The following is a 19201-nucleotide window of genomic DNA, read 5'->3' as shown; positions in this document are numbered from 1 at the left end:
CCCTGTCTAGCGCACTTGGGCCTCATTCCTTTGTAATCATAACCTCTACTCTACCACCAATGGCTCTACTCCCAACCTGTGTGTACTGATGGTCCTCTTCCCCACTTAATGCTGTATAATTGTTCAAACCTGGTAAATACCACTCTTAGGATCATTGGTTACTATCCTCACTCTGTCTTTTATGACCTTGTCTAAATATGATCAGAGTCGGCAAACTTGGAAGGCTTCCATAGCCTTGGCAACTCATGACGACAGCCTAGGATGGTTACTGGCGCCATAAACTAGAGTGTCAATTTGTTGGGTCAACAACAGGAGCCACTGTGCACTTGCTCCTCATGTGGGAACTCTGTCCTTAATGTGCTGTACATTTTGATTTAATGCTATAACTAGTACTCCAACAGTATGTTTTACTTTGTGTTTCTATGTGGGTGCAAACTGTTGAAATATTTATACTAAATTGATCTTCTGTATATAAAGAGAATTGAAAATGAATCTTGATGCAAATGGAAGGGGAGAGGGAGCGGGAGAGGGGAGGGTTAGGGGTTGGAGGGAAGTTATGGGAGGGGGAAGCCATTGTAATCCATAAGCTGTACACTGGAAATTTATGTTCATTAAATAAATGTTAAAAAAAATTATGATTTCCTAGAAGTTAATGTTGTTTTAATAATTGTGAAGTAAATTGAGACATGATTTCAGAACTAGGTAACTGGCATTATTAAGAACATATTTTCTATTTCTTCTTTTCATTTTAAAGAAGCATCCATCATCCTAACAAAGAGACCAAATTAATTCTTGCCTGCATCGTGACACTAGCATGGGCTTGATCTTTTGGGTAAGAACCATTTCTCTTAATAAAAAAAGAAGAAGAAGAAGAAGAAGAAGAAGAAGAAGAAGAAGAAGAAGAAGAAGAAGAAGAAGAAGAAGAAAATACAATTGATAAGGTAATTGTAAGTGCTTGGGGCATTGTTAAGTCTTTTATTAAGTAGTTGAGAAAGTTTTCAGCCAAACTAATAAAAATAGTGTTAAAGTGTTCTCTTTCTTATATCTATATGGATGAGTCTGGGTATACAGAGTAGAAACTTCTTCTCTAGTAGTAGACCCCTCAGACAGATAAATGATCTGCCTAAGTATGCTCTGCTCATTAGGAAACACAGTATTTTGCCTCTTGGGATACCTATGAAATATTCAGAATTAAGTCTGGCTACCAGTAGGACAAAAATCTAGGAATACAGAGAGATTTATTTTGCCAAATAGCATAATCTAGACGACTTTCTGCCTATGCCCACTGTGAGTAAGGAAGTCGTTATCTGCATCTCCATCCTTTGGTTAGCCTGTTGTAGTGGAGTGCAACATTGTTGAGAAATCAACTGCAACATCCTGTAGCTCTTCTTTATGAAATCAGGATTAGCTATGTTGTATTCACTTTTTCAAGAGAATGGACCAACCTTCTCCTCAGGTTCTTGGGCTGTCCACGCGGGTTCCAGAGGGCCCTCATAAAAAAGCTATACATATGGGCTCCTGATAGCTCTCTTTGGACTGTGTGGGTTTCTCCTAAAGTTTGTAGGCTCTTTGGGCACACTCTGGACCACCAACAAAAGCCACATCTTTGCAAGGATTGCGGTGTTTGGGATAATTTTATAAGGCAACCATACCCTTCTGGTGAGAACTTAGACGAAAGTTCCTTTTCTATTTCTTTCCTAAATGGACATGCCCCCCTTGCCCAAGACAGAGAAGGGGTAATAATACATACCCCTAAGCACAATCAAGGTTATGAATTACAATATGCATAACTATCTTCTTAATGAATTTGATGAAATCACCTTGATTATTATGTTGATGACCACTATCTGTACATGTTTGGGATAAGCAGTGGCAAGGAAAAGAATTTTAATTTCTTGTTTAGGCCGGTATTAAAGAAGACATTTACATGGGCCGGTGCTGTGGCTCACTTGGTTAATATTCTGCCTGTGGTGCCAGCATCCCATATGGGCGCTGGATTCTAGTCCTGGCTGCTCCTCTTCCAGTCCAGCTCTCTGCTGTGGCCCAGGAGGGCAGTGGAGCATGGCCCAGGTGCTTGGGTCCTACACCTGCATGGGAGACCAGGAAGAAGCACCTGGCTCCTGGCTTCAGATCAGTGCAGCGCCAGCTGTAGCGGCCATTTGGGGAGTGAACCAAAGGAAGGAAGACCTTTCTCTCCGTCTCTCTCTCTCACTCTCTAACTCTACCTGTCAAAAAAAAAAAAGAAAAAGACATTTAAAAATAATTTACTTAGCAATCATAGATACAGAAAGAGAAGAGATTGAGAGAGAACTCCTGTTTTCTTGACTGCTATTGAGTGCAACCGTCAAGACTGGGATTATCTGAGGCCAGGGGCTAGGAACTTAATCCAGGAATTTAACCACTTGAACCATCATCACTGTTTCATGGGGTTGGAGTTAGGACACAGATTTGGTCATCAAACCCAGGTATCCAATGTGGGTATGAGCATATTGAATACTATGGAAGAGATTTCTGAAACATTCACTTTTGAGATTATGGTAGATGTAGATATTCACTATATAATATTTAATAGTTTTAAAGAATTTATGGCACAAAGGTTTTAGCCACCACTTGGTATGCCTTCATTCCACATCTGTGTGCTTGTGATTGTGATTGAGCCTCAACTCTGCTTCTTATTCCAGCTCCTTAATGCTCCTGGCAGGTGGTAGATGATGACCCAAGTGCTTGTGTTCCTATAACTTATGTGAGAGACCCAGTGGAGCTCCTGGCTCCTGGCTCCTGGCTTTGGCCTGGTCTAGTCCATCTCTTGGGGACATTTGAGAATTGAACCAGCAGATAAAATTCCCCTCTCTCCTGTCTCCTTTCAAATAAGTAGATAAAATAAAATAAAAAGGATTTAATTCTCTAAGAAAAATGTTTGGATTGTGATATTGAATATTTATGTAAGAAAGAATTTTATTCAATAAAACAGTTCCTGACTATATCCATTCCTTTTACTTATGCAACTGTTCTTTGTCTAATATAATGAAATATTATTGTAAAAAATTGTCTTCATTTTATTTAAAAGTCAGAGAGACATACAGACAGACAGAGATATGGGCAGAGAAACAGAGAGAGGTCTTCCACCCACTTGCTCACTCCCCAAAGGTCTGCAATAGCTATGGCTGGGGCAAGCTGAAGACAGGAGCAAGGAATTCCATCTGGGTCTCCCACATGGGTGACAAGAACCCAAACATTTGAGCCATTATCTGCTGATTTCCCAATATGCACACCAGTGGGAATCTGGAACCAAAACAGAGTCAGAACTCAAGCCAGGCACTCCAATATGGGATGGAGGCATCCCTAGTGGTACCTCAATGTCCATGCCAAATGCATGTCTCTCATGTTATAATGATTCAATTCAATTTTTAATATACCTATACCTACATGATCAAGCAAAAGTTCAAGAAACAAAAATCACATTTGTATTATTCATTTTCACCTACATAGTTATCTCTGCTGATGCTTTTTATTTTTGCATGTGGATTTATTTTGCATGTTGGTGTTCTTGCATTTCAGCCTGAATGTGAAAGAAAACTAGTATTATGCAGTGATCTGTGTCCCTTACTTAAAGTTCAGTTGTGGAAGTCTTAACACCAAGCATCTCAATCTATAACTGTATCTGGAAATAAAGTTTTAAATGAGACCAGTATGGGAGGACCTAACGTAATATGGCTCGTGTCTTAATAAAATGGGGCATTTGGACACAGACATGTGCATACACAGAGGAAAGAAAACCTGAAGACACAGGGAGAAGAGGGCCATCTGCAAGCCGAAATAAGGCCTCAGGAGAAATCAACTAACTGACAAGTTGATCCAGACCTCTGAGTAAACAAGCTTCTTGTGTGGAAGCGGCTCTGTTGCTGGTACCCTTCAGTGATAACCTCAGAAAACTAATACGACTGGGGATGTGAGCACGTCAGAGTGCTGGATTTAAAAGCAGTATAGGTAGGGAGTTGATGGCCTGCTTTTGGGCAAAAAAGCTACAGGAGAACTGCTTTGATTGACATTAAGAGGTAGAATCTGCAGGACAAAGAAGCTGTCCACCGTCCAGGTAGATGATGTGTGCATCCACATTCAAAAGACACACAGATATTGGAACCAGTGGGTGGACATTTATAGATTTGATTTGGAATATGCGGATATTGAAATGTCTTAAAGCAAATAAACAGAGATACCGGGACTCATTTATGGGCATGGTCATACCCCCAAGGTCACATTTAGAAAGAAAAGACCCAAATATTTCATTTTTAAAGGGAAATAAATTTTAGCATATATTTATATACCAAAGGAAAGAACCAATAGAAAAGAGGAGTCTTTGTCTTCTGATAGTATAATCACTGTTATCCAAATGTTGATATCTTTGAGATTACCCTGTATGAAGTTGGTTGAGTTTTTGTATGTGTAGATTGATCTTTTTTAAAAAAATTAAATTTAGGAAAATTTGGCCACTATCTTCAAACATTCTTTCTGTCTCCTTGCATGTTCTCTGCCATGGTATCCTATTATGTTTGTTGGTACTCTGAGGCTCTTCTATTAATTTTTCTTTATCCCTTGTTTTCTTTCTATTGATCAGACTGGATAATTCAAGTAACGTAACTTCTCTTTATCTTACCAGACATTATCTGCTATTTCTTTTCTATTAAGCTTTCACTTAATTAACTTATTTTCACTCCAGAACTTATATCACCTTTATAACGTTATTGATTTTATTGGTATTTAGTGAAACATTTTCCTAATATCTTGATTCTTTAGATTTGGTTTATTTTAGTTATTGTAACATATTTGTTACAATATGATTGAAAATATGTTTTCTGGTGGAACTAAATATGTTTCCCTATCAACATTTTCTAGTGACTGACTTTTAAAAATATGTTGGCCTTTTTCTGTTTTTTTTTTTTTGTATCTTTAATTTTCTATTGAAAGTTGTACATTTTTAAAAAAAATTTGTTTAAGGTATACAAGTTTCATGTGTTTCATATATACAGATTTAGGATCATAGTGATACTTCCCTCCCAACCCTCCTTCCCACTGGTGCTCCAAACCTTTTTTCTCCTCCTTCTCCCATTCCCTCTCTTAATTTTTACAAATATCTACTTTCAGTTTACTTAAATATCTTAAATCTAGGCCTACATTATGAAGAAAAAAAGAAAAACACTGTTCCTCAATGTAAGAGACAAGGGCTATACACAATCATCAAATCTCAAAACGTCCATTTTACTCCAACACATTACATTTCAGGTACTCTATTAGTTACCTCAGATCAGGGAAAATATGAACCTGTCTTTTATCTTTTATGCTGGCTATTTCAGTAAGCAGAATGGTTTCCAGTTGTGTCCATCTTGTTGCAAAGACAACATTTCATTTTTTTACAGCTGAGTATATATATATATATATATATATATATATATATATATGTTGTCCAGTCAACAGTTGATGGACATCTGTGTTGATTCCATATCTTAGCTATTGTCAATTGTGCTACAGTGAACATGGCGATACAAATAACTCATTCATATGCTGATTTCTTTTGGTTTGAGTAAATTCCAGGAGTGGAATGACTGGATATAGATAGGTCTCTAATCAGTTTTCTGAGGTACCTCCATACTGTCTTCCACACTGCCTACACCAGTATATATTCTCATCAACATAGGGTAAGGGGTGCCTTTCCCTCCATGTTCTCAGCAGCATTCATTGTTTGTTGATTTCTGTATGCCAGTCATTCTAATTGGAGTGAGGTGAAACCTCACTGTGGTTTTGATTTTCATTTCCTGAAGGCTGGTGATTCTGAGCATTTTTTCATGTGTCTGTTGGCCATTTGGATTTTTTTTTCTTGAAAAAATGTCTGCTCAAGTCCTCTGTCCATTTCTTAACCAGAAAGTTGTACATTTTAAGTAATATCTGCCAACCCTTGAAATCAGAAAACTTCCCCTCCCTATCTTTTAGGACTTATTTTTATTGCTGACTGTTGTTGTTATTGGACCTACACTTTGTTTAGCAACTTTTCTGGATGGATTCTGTAAAGTCTGTATTCTTGGTTGTGTGCAGCCACTGAACTCTGCTCTGTTAGCTTAGTGGCTAGGGAAATCCAATAACTTTTATTGAATGAATTCTCCTTGAGTTGTTTTCAAGGCTTTATTTAATTTCCAGAGATTATGAAAAATTGATTTTGACAATTTTATTTCAGTATTCTTATTGATTTGATAGAGAGGCAGTTTCTCACAAAACAATCCAGAAGTACTTTTTGAGCTTAATAATTTATTATTTATTTTTACCTTGTACAAAATAAATATGAATGGCAGCTTGTGCTTTGAATTTCCTCATCAAAGATTTTATTTTTGCTTTTCACTTAGTATCAAGGTAAGGACAGGCTGTGTGTTTGTGTGTGGTGTTTGCTAATTGTGTATATTCACCTTTAAAATAAAATTGTTACTCTTATTAGACCCACATTTATTCAAATGTGTTCTCTTATCTTCCTTTCTTCAGTGCAAAGTAGGCTTCATAATGTGTTGCATGTGCTCCCATAAAGTCAGAAAAAAAAATGAAAACTCAATTTCACAGTGCTTTGGCCCCTCAGAGAAAACTGTCCTCAGCACTTCATTTCTTCCCAGGATTTCATTTACTTCATTTTTGGCCTTTGTGAATTCAACAAATTCTTGCCATTTGTGGAATAATTTATTGTTTTAGATAGAATGAACTTTATTTACTTTCAGAGTTGGTTTTTTGAAAGTTGCTCAAACATTATCACTATGTACAAATTATCAGAAATAGGAGTCAGAGTTCTGTTTTAAAGAATAATCCCCCTCCCCAATTTTCCACCTCTTGCTTCATCTCCACAAGTTGCAAGCAAACCTCAAATTCAAAGGCACTAGGTTAATTTTGCTGTGAAATTTTTTGACTCTGCTTACCTATGCCCATGTTTTGTGACACTGTTAGAAAAGAAATACTAGCTTGAGTGTAATCAAGTAACATTGGGTAGTAGTTATGCCTCTAATATTACAAAAACATCAAGAATGCCCCATTGTGTTTGCTTATGCGATTTAACATTCATGGGGAAATCAATTTAAGAACAGAACTCTGGTTTGATCTGCTGGAGAGTGTTACAATGACTAATGTATGGCAATCTTAGGTTAAAATGGTGGTGACTACTACTTATGTGTGTGTGTGTCAGTATGTGTGTTTGCATGTAAAATATATACAGACATACACAATGCATTCATTTGGAAATTATCTTCATCTTGGAAGCAAACAGTATTTTTTTAAAAAGCTTTAGTTATTTATTTGAAAGGCAGAGTTACAGAGAGGCAGAAGCAGAGAGAGAGAGAGAGAAAGAGACAGATCTTCCATCCTCTGGTTCACTCCCAGATGGCAGCAATGGCTGGACCTGGCCCAAGAGCTTCTTCTGGGTCTCCCATGTAGGTGCAGGGGCTAAAGGTCCTGAACCATCTTCCACTGCTTTCCCAAGGCATAGCAGGGAGCTGGATTGGAAGTGGACAAGCCGAGACTGGAACTGGCACCCACATGGGATGCTGGCACTGCAGATAGCGGCCCTACCCACTAAGCCACAGCACTGGCCCCTGCAAACAGTATATTTTGCATTTATTTACTAATGTAGTAAGAGATATAAAATTTATCACACATATCTTGACACTTTTATCTCTTACGGACATTCCAATTATTACTAATAAATCATGGCAACTCACTTGCTCATTCAGTCATGGCCTTATCAGCCTTCTACCATGGTACAGTGGGCTGTCCCTGCTAATTGATCAAAGTCAGCACAGCATGAAAAATTTATCTGCTATCCATGATTAATGACTCCAGTGTTAGTATTTATATATTAAATTTCAGAATAATAAAAAGGAATTGTCAAATATTTAAAGGTATCTAACAAAAGGCATCTCGAGAAGTTGAAGTCAACACTCTTTTATAAAAATATACATAGATCCCTCCAAATCTTATAAATATTTAAATAATAGGATGTAACCTAATTATTTTGTTTTTAATTAATTTTGATGAAAACATCTTTACTTGTGTTCCTAAAGTGCATCTTAATTTTACAAGTATTAAAATACCTTGGCAGCCAAGGTCAAACTACACATTATAGCCAAGCATGGAAAACTGCAATTTGGCAAAGGCATTTAGACTGAGATGAAAGAGTTATAGGAAGATAAATGATCAAGATGTAATTTGAAGATGCTGTAAACTCTGCAAAAAAGGTGCTAAATACAGAGGTATAAAGGAAAGTATGGGTCAGGATTTAGGAAAAGATTCATGGTAAGAGGATATGAGAGTTTCCTGATTTGTCTCTCCAGAGTAATCATTCTTATCCAAATGACTTCTCTGTTTTTAAGGAAGCATGAAAAATTGATAGTTGTTGCACTATAGAATCTTACCTTAGATAACATTAAAATGTACCCATAATTATACCTCATATATGCTGTCTGGAACCTTTTTTTAGCAAGCAAATATCATCATATTTATGTCACATGTTCATACTAATAGTTCTGCTACATGGAAAACAAATATCATCTTGTTGATAGATGTACTTTAGGAAGGTTTTTTCTTTTAAGATTTTATTTATTTGTTATTTATTTGAAAGGCAGAGAGACAAAAAGAGAGAAAGCAAGAAACAGAGAGAGATTTTCTACTTTCAGCTTACACCTCAAATGCCTGTAATGGATGGGTCTGGGCCAGGCCAAAGCCAGTAGCTGTAATCAGTCTGAGTCTTCTACATGGATGGCAGAGATCCAGGCACCTGGACCATCACCTGCTACCTCCCTGGATTGCATACGAAGAAAGCTGGAGTTGGAAGGAGAGCCAAGACTTGAACCTAAGTGCTCCAATACAGCATGTGGGTATCCCAAATGGCAGCTAAAATACTTCCAAATGCCTGTCCAACAGGACCATATTTGTGGGCTTAATTACTATTCTCATATTTAATTAACCAGCAATATTTTCCATTTCTGGCTCTAGAGCTATTTTTTTATGCACAACTTGAAGTGATCAAGGTACATATGATGGTGTCACATAATGCATGATCTATTTTTTTTTTTTACATTTTAAAATTAATTATTTTTCTCTAGTAGGCTGCTGTTATAAGCTGTGATCCTCCAACTGATCATAATGATAGGACTAAGAGTCAAAGCGATCACATAAACAAGATTAGTGTCTGCTAATACTAACTGATAGAATAAAAAAGGGAGAGAACGATCCAACATGGGAAGCGGGATACACAGCAGACTCATAGAATGGCAGATGTCCTAAACATCACTCTGGCCTCAGAATCAGCCCTTAAGGCATTCAGATCTGGCTGAAGAGCCCATGAGAGTATTTTAGGCATGGAAAGGCAAGACACTCTGGAAAAAAAAAAAAAAAAAAAACAAACAACCACAAATCCTAAATGAAAGATCTCTGCGAGTGAGATCCCAGTGCAAAGAATGGTCATCAAAGAAGGAGGTACCTTTCTCTGAAGGGAGGAGAGAACTTCCACTTTCACTGTGACCTTGTCTAAATAAGATCAGAGTCAGCGAACTCAAAAGGCTTCCATAGCCTTTGCAATTCAGGACTAGAGCTTAGGAAGATTACTGATGCCGTAAACAAGAGTGTCAATTTGTTAAGTCAACAACAGGAGTCACTGTGCACTTACTCTTCATGTAGGATCTCTGTCCTTAATGTGTTGTATATTGTGAATTAATACTATAACTAGTACCCAAACAGTACTTTACACTTTGTGTGGGTGCAAACTGTTGAAATCTCTACTTAACATATACTAAATTGGTCTTCTGTATATAAAGATAATTGAAAATGAATCTTGATGTGAATGGATTGGGAAGGAAGCGGGAGATGGGAGGGTTGTGGGTGGGAGGGAAGTTATGGACGGGAAAAAGCCATTGTAATGCATAAGCTGTACTTTGGAAATTTATATTTATTAAATAAAAGTTAAAAAATAAAACAGCACCATCTTTATAAAAAATGAAGATGTGCTCCTCTATTTTAGTATCAAAATGATACCATTGAATTAAATTATTAGATCTCTGAGATCAAAACCAAATAATATTTAATAATAAGTTTCTGAATTCTATGATGCAATATTGTGATAGACTCCCCCTGAACTCACAGACTTTATAATTTAGTAAAGCATACAGAAAGTAAGCCGGACAATTGAAATACAGATATACACTCCAGGACAGACTTTATTCAGAAGATAATAAAGATAGAAGTATATCTGTTATAGAGGGAGAGAATCTATTGCAAAAAAGAGGATCTCTGATTGATCTGAAATCATCTTAAAGCCAGACAAAAAAGATCTTTCTTTTAATAAAAAAGAGAGTTCACAAGCCTTGAAAGGACCCCATGCATGAGAGTGGGATGAAATGGCAGGATTGGGAAGTGATGGTTTTCCGTAAGTTCAGTTATTCTCTCTGTAGGGAGCCTCAAGGAACGCTGCATTGTGCTCCAAAGCCAGGGGTGGGCAGAATGGGAGAAGCTCACATTGTGTGGAAAGAAGCCTAACCAAACCTCCGTTACGTCAAGTGAGCAGACATTGTGTTCTGATTGATCAGGATGGATAAATGCTGGCGCTTACGAGTCAAAGAACAACTTGGAGGATCTATTTTGGCCTTGTCATAGGCGAGCTAGATGGTCTTATCTAAGTTATAAAGAGAAGGGTAGTTCTTTGTAGTGTATTGTTATCCAAATCACAGAGTGTAGGAGTCTTTCTTTATCTCTGTTTTCCAGGAGCACAGGAATCATGTAAAATTGTGTAGCAGTCTACATTGTCTGTAGGGAAAGCACTGATAGCAGATTTTCTGGATGTTATGGATACAACAAGAGGGAGTCAGGAGGAGACTCCAAGCTCTGATTCCAAGAATTAGTAGGCATTAAAGGGGCAGAGAGATCAATGACCTACATGACAAGGAATGCATAATTTACAGACAGAAAATACAGCCTTGCAGTTTGCCTCCTTGGAGGAGTCAAACATAAATTCCTCACAGATTCAGGACTTGCACAAGTAGATTTCCACTGTTGTGCCCACGCAGTGGTAGCTTCACTTAGCAGGAGGCACTTGTCAGACAGGAGGAGGATGATTTTAGTGTGAAGGTCTAGGCAATGGTGGGGCTCCAGCCCTGGCTACTGAGGCCCACCAGGAATTGCATAAGCACCAGGGCTAGAATTCAAAGTAGGGCCCAGTGTGAGCAGCATAAACCTTGACCCAGATACACATAGAGAGGGGAGAAAGTGACAGGCTTTGGAGCCTTAGGTTAAATAGGAATCTTAATGCTTCCTTAATGAAGCCGTAATGTTAATTCTGGAATCCAGTTGGGGAAAGTATGGGAGGATGAGCAAACAGTCTTGTGACCAGATTCCAGGTCTAGTGTAGAAAGATTCTTGACAATGCCCCTGTCGTTTTATTAGGGTTAACCCGCCTACAGTATTTCCTGTTTCACTCATTTTTAACAGAGAATTATTATTGGTAGCCTGTTCCTGTCAATAGTGTTGGTTTCTACTGAGTTGAATTACATATAAATAATGTGTGTATGTGTATGTGTGTGTGTATACACTCATTTAATTCCTCTGAAAACATTTGGAATTAGCACCACTATCTTCTGATGTTTGATGGTGAGTAAACTGAGGCAGAGTAATGCAATAATTTTCCCAGAGCCATCAAATTAATTAAGGATTAAACACATTATAAACTGAGAATCTGTTCCCAAGCCTGAGTTTTTCACCACTATACTATGTTTACATTGGGAGATGAATCACCATCATACTAAAGTCAGAGGCAAAAAGAGGTAAGTTGGGGCTTGTAGGGTTGTCATCTTATCTGGAAATAAAGAACAGAGTAGGCCAGTGCCACAGCTCAATAGGCTAATCCTCCACCTGCGGTACTGGCACCCCGGGTTCTAGTCCCGGTCGGGGCACTGGATTCTGTCCCGGTTGCTCCTCTTCCACTCCAGCTCTCTGTTGTGGCCCGGGAAGGCAGTGGAGGATGGCCCAAGTGCTTGGGCCCTGCACCCACATGGGAGACCAGGAGAAGTACCTGGCTCCTGGCTTCGCTTCAGTGCAGTGTGCCGGCTGTGGGGGTGAACCAACGGCAAAGGAAGACCTTTCTCTCTGTCTCTCTCTCTCACTGTCCACTCTGCCTGTCAAAACAAAACAAAACAAAAGAACAGAGTATACTATATCCCAAGTTTGCGGGTTCCTTCCTCAGATATACTTATTCAAGTAGAGGAGGTGAAATATCAGACTTTCTAAAAACAAATGGTTATAGTTTGATTAATAAGTTATCAAGGCTTCAACACTGTTGGCACTTGGAGGAACACAGCAAACCCTACAGATCCCTACAGTGAGGGCAGAAGGCAAGAGAAGAGAAACTCAGCAAGAAAGAGAACCTTTACTTTTCCCCCCAATGTCACAATGTGTTCTCTATTGGGCTCGGCCTGAGACCTGAATCTCAAGTCAGTTTTCTGTGTGCCACAGCTGCTTCTTCTAGGAAGGCAGGGCAGATGGTCTGTTCTCTGACTCTCAGTGTGTCTTCTGAGTGGTGAATCTGCAGCCCTATACAATAGCTGCACTCAGTTTCAGAAAATAACAACCTGTTCTAAAAATCTGGAATACTACTTTGTGTCTGAAGATAAAGTTTCTTGTAACACTTCTACTTGGATATTTATGGAAATTGTTAAGATTTGAAGAAGCTGGTACCTCAGGTATGACAACGAAATACATCACAGTCATTCAACTCACTGAGCTACTGACACATTAATCTATTATTTTCTTTTCTTTTCTTCAGACTCTGAGAATGCCTAAACATGAGCCAAAAAGTTCTGTTGCATTCATAGAAACTTTGATTTGGGTGTGGGTGGGATGGGAAATGGGATTCCATTCACAACTTTAGGAATTCCTTCACCTAATAATGCCTGTAGCCCATTCCAATCAAGTTAGTTTAATATTTTCCTATCATATCTGCTCTTTATTTAGATCTTAGCACAATAGAATGAGTAATGGATTCAAAAATTTAATTGTCTATATAGTGCATGTAGAATAATCACAAGAAGGCTATATTTGGGTGGTATAATTCCTCCCTGTTTAATAGTTTGAGCATATTTCCTAGTCTTCAACTGTATTATTATTTCTAAATTATTTCATTTCCTTGAAATTGGGATAGGGAGAGATAGGAAGGGGGAGAGGGAGAGGGAGGGAGAGAGATGGGGAGGGGAAGGGGGAGAGGGAGGGAGAGAGATGGGGAGGGGAAGAGGAGGGAGAGAGAGAGAGAGAGAAAGAGACCATCCTCAGTTCATACACCATACACACCTCAACTGCTCCCAATAGCCAGGAACTCAGTCCGTGTCTTCCAGGTGGAACAAGGATATCCATGCACCTGAGCCATCATCAAAGCGGGCCCTGGAATCTAGGCACTCCAATATGAGCTGCAGGTGTCCCAAGTGGCAACTAACCACTACCCTATATTCCCGTCCCTCTAGTTTCTCCAATGGAATTTTACCAGTCACAGAGCTGGTCAAATAGCTCTGTCTTTAGTCATGTGCTGCTACTAAACTGGTTAACAAAAGGAAAGGGTAATCAAGTTTAACAAAATTGTCAGTATTTATGGAATACTCCCCAGCTAGTCACGCCTCAACCTTTAAAAACATTTAGCATTTATTTGAGGATTAAAATTATAGAAAAGTGTAAAAGGATAGTAATACACACTTGGCTACTCTCCAATAAAATCAGCAATTTCACAAGTATAAAACATTGAACATTATACTATATTTGCTTCTATTTTTGGATAAACTCAAATTTTAAATTTGCATATGAATATATAGTATTAAAAATCATTTATTTCTGACTTCCAATTACCTCTTTGTATCCAGATCCCCAATATCTCCGAAAAACCAGTGTCAAAAATGTAGTGGACTGTCTTCAAATTAGTTTTCATAAATTTGCTTATAGGTGATCACACATGAGTTTTTTTGTTGTTGTTGCATGCTTTGAAAGAAAAAAACAATGCATAAATTGTAGATATTGTTCTATAATGGTCTTTTTTACTCCAACATTTCATTGTTGAGATCTATCTAATACCCTCAATCTTTTTATAACTGGTATCATCTCTTTAAAACAAATATCACTAGTTTTGATAACAATGAGATCTACAATATTATTTTTGAAATGGTATCAAGCAGGTGGATAGTTGCAGGCAAGAACTGTAAAAGAACTCAACAAGTATCATGGCTGAACCATGAAACTGGGATTGAAGGGGCACAGATTCATTCTTCCACAATAATGTTAATTGTCACAATAATGCTGACATGAAGTATATTTTAGAGGCCAACTGCTAAAGAAAGTGATTTCTTCTCTCAAATGTCATAATGGAGAGAGTGTCTTATGGATAGGGATCCAATTTGCCATATCCTTGGGCTAGTTCTTCAAGGGTCTTCAAATAAAGAGGACAGAGCCAGTCTGTACAACAGTTTAAACACATGGCACATGATTGGACAACCATCTCCTTGAGGCCACCCACCAATACACAGATATGGACTCAATTTCAGTATGGGTGATGGTTTTCTCCATGTGAAAAACAGACAACAAATCCCTCCAAAGTGTCCACAATTATCTGTGAAAGCTTGTACATGAATATTGTTTTTACCAACAGTAGATGTGTTTCTACAAAAATGATACAGTATTTCCACTTGCTTTCAGTTACATTACCTGAATAAAAGATCAGAGATATACCGCTGTGAGATACATGGATAAACTCCTTTGTCATATCTCAGATGTGTATATGATCTCTAAAATTGAATCTCATATTCTTTATTTTTTCGTACTTTATAGGAAATCTCTGCTCAGAATTTTTATTATTCTTGAATTATAGACAATGAAATACAAGATAAAAAACCTGAAAAATCTTAATAAATAAAAGTTTTAGTAACTAGCATGTTCCACTGAATATAGCTGTACAAGATAAAACCCCATATTTCATAATCGCAGTACAAATTTCTACCCTTGCCTCAATAAATCATCTCAAATTTGAGCTCTTTCTTAATAATTGCCAAGGTCTCTTCTGCCTTTATTATATGTACAGATCCAGATCCTCTAATATAAATTTATTTTTTTGAAATCTTATTTGTATGTTAAAGTATTTGCTTTTCATCTTGGAGTTGTTTATATATTTTGTATAAACTAAACATCTCATATCTAATTTATTTTTAATTCCTCTGGAAAAAAACACTACAAGTTCATTTTCCAGCCTCCACAGTGTCTGCCACAATTCCAGACACACAGTCAGCAGCTGAAAAATATGAATTGAACAAATGAATGAGCAAATAAATGAGTGCCTGGTGACAGGCATTTTGAACAACAATCTATATAACAAATGATATACCCCATAATTTCTTTATCCAGTCTTCTGTTGATGGGCATTTAGGTTGATTCCACATCTTATCTATTGTGAATTGAGCTGCAATAAACATTGAGGTTCAGTAGCCCTTTTACTTGTCAATTTAATTTCCCTTCGGTAAATTCCAAAGAGTGGGATGGCTGGGTTGTATGGTAGGGCTATGTTCAGGTTTATAAGGAACCTCCAAACTGACTTCTATAGTGGCTTTACCAGTTTGCATTCCCACCAACAGTGGGTTAATGTGCCTTTTCTCCCACATCTTCCCCAGCATCTGTTGTGGGAAGATTTCTGTATGTGAGCCATTCTAACCAGGGTGAGAAGAAACCTCATTGTGGTTTTGATTTGCATTTCCCTGATGGCTAGTGATCCTGAACATTTTTTCATGTGTCTGTTGGCAGTTTGGATTTCCTCTTTTGAAAAATGTCTGTTTAGGTCCTTGGCCCACCTCTTAAGTGGGTCCTTTATGTCGTGGTGGAGTTTCTTGATCTCTTTGTATATTCTGGTTATTAATCCTTTTCTGATGCATAGTTTGCAAATATTTTTTCCCATTCTGTTGGTTGCCTTTTCACTTTCCTGACTGTTTATTTTACAGTACAGAAACTTCTCAGTTTGATGTAATTCCAGGTGTTAATTTCGGCTTTGACTGCCTGTGCCTCTGGGTCTTTTCCAAGAAGTCTTTGCCTGTGCCTATATCTTTCAGGATTTCTTTGATGTTCTCTAATAATTTGATGGTGTCAGGTCGCAAATTTAGATCTTTAATCATGTTGAGTGGATTTTTGTGTAAGGTGTAAAGTAGGCGTCTTCCTTTATACTTCTGCATGTGGAAATCCAGTTTTCCCAGCACCATTTGTTGAATAGATCGTCCTTACTACAGGAATTGGTTTTAGCTCCAACTTGTATTTGATCAAGGATTTGGTTTTTTTTTTTTAACTTTTATTTAGTAAATATAAATTTCCAAAGTGCAGTTTATGGATTACAATGGCTTTCCCCCACATAACTTCCTTCCCACTCGCACCCCTCCCATCTCCCACTTCCTTCCCATTCCATTCACATTAAGATTCATTTTCAATTATCTTTATATACAGAAGATCAATTCAGTATATAATTAGTAAAGACCTCATCAGTTTGCACCCACACAGAAACACAAAGTGTAAAATACTGTTTCAGTTCTAGTTATAGCATTACTTCATATTGGACATTGGGATTTGAGGACAGATCCCACATGAGGAGTAAGTACACAGTGACTCCTGTTGTTGACTTAACAATTTGACACTCTTGTTTATGGCGTCAGTAATCTCCCTAGGCTCTAATCATGAGTTGCCAAGGCTATGGAAGCCTTTTGAGTTCGCCGACTCCAAACTTATTCAGACAGGGTCATAGTCAAAGTGGAAGTTCTCTCCTCCCTTCAGAGAAAGGTACTTCCTTCTTTGATGGCCCCGTTCTTTCCATTGGGATCTCACTTGCAGAGATTTTTCATTTAGGGTTTGTTTGTTTTTTTTTCCAGAGTGTCTTGGCTTTCCGTGCCTAAAATACTCTCATGGGCTCTTCAGCCAGATCCAAATGCCTTAAGGGCTGATTCTGAGGCCAAAGTGTTGTTTAGGACATCTGCCATTCTATGAGTCTGCTGTGTATCCCACTTCCCATGTTGGATCATTCTCTCCCTTTTTTATTCTATCAGTTAGTATTAGCAGACACTTGTCTTGTTTATGTGATCCCTTTGACTCTTAGACCTATCAGTGTGATCAATTGTGAGCTGAAATTGATCACTTGGACTAGTGAGATGGCATTGGTACATGCAACCTTGATGGGATTGTATTGGAATCCCCTGGCACATTTCTAACTCCACCATTTGGGGCAAGTCCGATTGAGCATGTCCCAAATTGTACATCTCTTCCCTCTCTTATTACCACTCTTATATTTCACAGAGATCACTTTTCAGTTAAATTTAAACACTTAAGAATAATTGTGTGTTAATTACAGAGTTCAACCAATAGTACTAGAACAAAAAAAAATACTATAATGGATAAAGTATTAAATTGTACATCAACAGTCAGGACAAGAGCCGATCAAGTCACTGTTTCTCATAGTGTCCAATTCACTTCAACAGGTTTCCCCTTTGGTGCTCAGTTAGTTATCGCCGATCAGGGAGAACATATGATATTTGTCCCTTTGGGACTGGCTTAATTCACTCAGCATAATCTGGAAAACATTATGCTGAATGATCAAGGATTTGGATTGATTTCTGGTGTTTCTATTTTGTTCCATTGATCTATCCAACTGTTTTTGTACCAGTACCATCTTGTGTTGTTTATAACTGCCCCGTAGTATGTCTTGAAACCTAGTATTGTTATGTATCCGGCTCTATTTTTGTTGTATAAGATTGCTTTAGCTATTCGAGGTCTCCTGTGCCTCCATGTCAATTTCAGCATCATTTTTTTTTTCAGATCTGAGAACCTAAATGCCGATGAACAAAAGATTGGATAAAGAAATTATGGGATATATGCTCTATGGAATACTACACGTGGTAAAAAAAAAAAAAATGAAACCCGGTCATTTACAACAAAACAGAGGAATCTGGAAAACATCATGTTGAGTGAAATAAGCCAGTCCCAAAGGGACAAATATTATATGTTCTCCCTGATCTGTGACAACTAACTGAGCATCTAAAAGGAAATCTGTAGAAGTGAAATGGAAATGGCCCTCCCCGAGTTCACCAGTATTTTCAGCCCCCACCAGGCCGCAGCTCCAGAGGTGAACAATATCTTCATCAAACAAGAACTTCCTACACCAGATCTCCATCTTTCTGTCCCTCCCCAGCAGGGCCACCTAGACCAGCTGCTGCACACTCCGGACCTAGATATGCCCAGTTCTACAAACCAGACCGCAGTGATGGACACTCTCAATGTGTCTATGTCAGCCGCCATGGCAGGCCTGAACACTCACGCCTCTGCCGTTCCACAGACTGCAATGAAACATCCAGGGCATGCCCCCTTGCACATACACCATGCCAAGTCAGTTTCTGCCACAACAGGCCACTTACTTTCCCCCATCACCACCGAGCTCAGAGCCTGGAGGTCCCGATAGACAAGCAGAGATGCTCCAGAATTTAACCCCACCGCCATCCTAGGCTGCTACCATTGCTTCCAAGGGGCAATTGACAATCCAAATTTACCTGCCACCCTGCCAGTCAATTCGCAAAACATCCAACCTGTCAGATACAATAGAAGGAGTAACCCCGACCTGGAGAAACGCCGCATCCACTACTGCGATTATCCTGGCTGCACAAAAGTGTATACAAAGTCTTCTCATTTAAAAGCTCACCTGAGGACTCATACTGGTGAGAAGCCGTACAGGTGCACCTGGGAAGGCTGCGACTGGAGGTTGGCGCGCTCCGACGAGCTGACTCGCCACTACCGGAAGCACACAGGCGCCAATTCCAGTGCGGCGTGTGCGACCGCAGCTTCTCACGCTCGGACCACCTGGCCCTGCGCAAGAAGCAGCAACAGAACTGAGCGCCGCCGCCAGCCGCCCCACGCTCCGCGGCCCTTCTGGCCACCGTATCCGCTACAAACTTAACCTGTTCCTATACAATAAGAAGACAAAACAAAAAACTGGAAATGTGTATTTTGTATATTTGAGAAAACAGGGAATACATTGTATGAATACCAAAGAGTTCGGTCGTTGTCGGAATCCGGAATGCTCGCTGTCCCGTCCATGGCTTTCCCCGGGCCGGCTTCATCTCCTGCCAGGCAGCCACATGCGGGC

The 19201-nt window shown here is 38.8% G+C and overlaps 1 pseudogene; it reads left to right on the top strand.

Annotated features, from left to right (window-relative positions):
* Positions 1-18130: 18130 nt before the first annotated feature.
* LOC133756695 (Krueppel-like factor 5) lies at positions 18131-18948 on the top strand (annotated as a pseudogene).
* The last annotated feature ends 253 nt before the right edge of the window (positions 18949-19201 follow it).

The sequence above is a fragment of the Lepus europaeus genome, chromosome 3 (assembly GCF_033115175.1).
Source record: "Lepus europaeus isolate LE1 chromosome 3, mLepTim1.pri, whole genome shotgun sequence".
NCBI classification, from domain to species: domain Eukaryota; kingdom Metazoa; phylum Chordata; class Mammalia; order Lagomorpha; family Leporidae; genus Lepus; species Lepus europaeus.
Note: the sequence above shows the minus strand (reverse complement) of the source record. Positions and strands in the feature narration are given on the sequence as shown.